At 30.7% G+C, this 2,876-nt stretch overlaps 1 protein-coding gene across 1 annotated transcript in view; it reads left to right on the top strand.

Moving 5' to 3' along the window:
- Positions 1 to 2,876, top strand: part of LRFN5 (leucine rich repeat and fibronectin type III domain containing 5) — a 325,519-nt gene that overhangs the window by 153,811 nt on the left and 168,832 nt on the right. The gene's annotated exons all lie outside the window — the stretch shown is intronic.

Genomic DNA, 2,876 nt, shown 5'->3' with positions numbered 1-2,876 from the left:
TTAGAATTTGAATCATTTTTACTACTCCGTCAGATTGTTTTGATTCTATCATTTGATAAAATACTAGTTGTGCTAGTAAAAATGCTTTAATAGCTCTATAGTCTTCATGGGGACCTTATTTTACATTTCTTTAATTTATTTTTGTATAAGAATTTTACATCCACCATCTAATAGCAGAAATTTTGTAAAATCATATTGTGATAATGCATTTTGTTTTTCACTAAATCAGTTGTTAATTTAGTATCTGTTTTTTAATGGTGAAAATTCTTTATTTTAAACTATCATTATGAAATTTAGTGAATGAGTCAGCTTTTCAAAAACAATGCAAAGCAAACCACCTCTACCCTCTGTTCCCACATTATTAAAAAAAGAAAAAAAGCCTTCACCTTGGGTTGTAGCTCACTGAAATATAGTGTCACTTAAAGTTATTTTCTGTGAGTCGTTAATGGGAAATTACAAATGCAGTAATAAAATTTTTAGGTCACCAAGATTTATGTTTTATTTAACTGCTGAACTGTTGCTATTAGAGGAAAGGAATGATTAGTTGTTCTCATTTACAATGTGACATTTACATTAAGCAATAAATGCTCTAGTGGTACATAAATTTATTTGTCATATGATCCTGGATGTGTATAATAATTTGTAAACATTTTCCTATAGCCAAGTGTATGGTACTTCACTTTTATCCAATAACAAAAATGCATTTCCGTAGTCAATCAGCGTCTGTAATTTAATTTTTAAAGTGGGTTTAACAGTACTCATGATGGGGTAAGCATGTTTTAGTATGAATCTCTGAATATTTATGATTTAAAAACATATTAATATGGAATAATTTTCAATTTCATCCTGTTTCTGTTCCAAATTATTTTCAAGTTATTTATCTTAATAAAATAGCATTTCTTATAACATCATTTTTGGAGTAGTCCACTAAAGATCATGGTTATATTTGCTAAACAATACATTTTTATATTATTATTCAATAAGTGATTGAATGAATTGCAGTGAAACCATATGATTCAATTATTCATATATTTGAAAACACCTGGCTTTTTTCATCTTATAGGTTAAATATGTGGATAACTAAAGGCTTATTTTTTAATCATTTTCAACACAAGGTAAATATAAGTAAAGACTAATGCAGAAAAATTCCCTTCATGTTTTTTTATATTTTGTACTATTAGACATATGAGGGAGAATGGGTAATGATACTATTTGATGGATTCATAATTGTTCAAATGCTGTGGACATTTAAAATGAAGGGAATACTTAAGATTATATAACTGATGTTTTCAAATATTTCAAGGGTTTCCTTAGTTTTCAGTGGGTTAAAATGTAGGGTAGCCTTAGGAAGAACCTTCCGAGGGAAACAAAATATTGCATGGGTACAATGTATAGTCTCATAATTGGTACTTTACACAGATTATATCTTGAAATAATAACTTTTTGTAATAAGTCTGTATTTTTTTTTTTAGAGGAGAAAAGTGAGTAATGTAGTCATAGCTATGTTTTCAAACCAGACCTATAAGACTTCAGTCCTAACTTCGTTGATAGCGAGACTCTGATCAATGTGTATGTTCGGACAACTGGTGGACACTTAGTAAAGACATTGTAGAGAACAAGAAAGCACCACTGGGTGCTGGAGGAGGAGTTAATTCTCACTTTTAAAAACATATTATCTAATGACTTCCATAGTTTCTCCCATGTTTCCTGAGTTCTTTCAGAGTTTAGTATTGGTATCCAAGATAATGTTAGAGGGAGAGCCATATTTCTTGGGAATATATGTACATAAACAAGAACAGTTGCCAAATTTTCTAAGACTGTGGAAGATGGCTAACATTGTAACAATTTCTATGGAACTAAGTAATGGACCAGCATTTCTTATAGGATGTTTAATTTCAGTATGTTATGATGAAGAAAAGGAAATCTTTTTATGATAACACTAGAAAATTACAGTATTAGAATCTCAAATCTGAAAACTCCTACCTTGAACATTGCATTGACCAAAATATATGGACTTCAAAAAATAGCACCTTACTTTATTATGGAATTCTATAATGATTTTCTGAAATCTTCACTTATATCATGAGATATAAGACATCTCAAAGAGTGAGAGAGCCTTCAGTGAGAGTCCTGCAGTTACCATTTACTGTATGACCTTGTCCAAGGTTAGGTGACTTTTCTCTGTCCTTATTTTTTTATAACAGTACTATAGGGATATGTATTACCTCATTTGATTCTTGGGAGAATTGATGGAGGTAACACATGTTTTATGGTGTCTGACATGTAGCAAGTGCTTAATACGTTATTATTATGAAAAAGAAAATGTTCCCATTAATAAATGATGTGATCATAACAAACAAGAGACAAATAGTTTAAGTAAATTCTTAAGAGTCAATGGATAAAGGGGAAGAAGGGAAAGCAGGAAAGAAGAGGGGTGAGAGGGAGGGAGAAAGGAAAAAAGAAAGTAGGGAATGGGGGAAGAAGGAAGGAAACATTATGTGGATACATGTAGCTAAATAATCATTGTATCAATAAACACTCAATAATATATCTCTTTTAATTGAGAAAGATTGTTACCAAATATGTACACTGACATGACTGTTAGTGTGACCATAATACTCGTCTACTGACTTTTGCCAAATCACAAAGAGTAATGAGAATATTATGTTTTATTTTCTCCTGTATTCAAAACAACAGAGCAGGACTGACATGTATATTGTTAGAACAGAACATGAACTAGAAAAGAAAGAAGTCAAAGGTCCACCTTCTCATTTCACCAAGGGATTGAAGGTATGCCAGGCAAAGTTGTCTTTTGGAAAAAAAATATTTATAAAACTGACTTTTCAAGGAAATCTCAAGAAAACTTTTAGCAGAGT

Source organism: Propithecus coquereli, unplaced genomic scaffold (assembly GCF_000956105.1).
Source record: "Propithecus coquereli isolate 6110/MARCELLA unplaced genomic scaffold, Pcoq_1.0 Scaffold271, whole genome shotgun sequence".
NCBI lineage: Eukaryota > Metazoa > Chordata > Mammalia > Primates > Indriidae > Propithecus > Propithecus coquereli.
The sequence above is the reverse complement of the archived record's forward strand: the minus strand, read 5'-3'. Positions and strand labels throughout refer to the sequence as shown.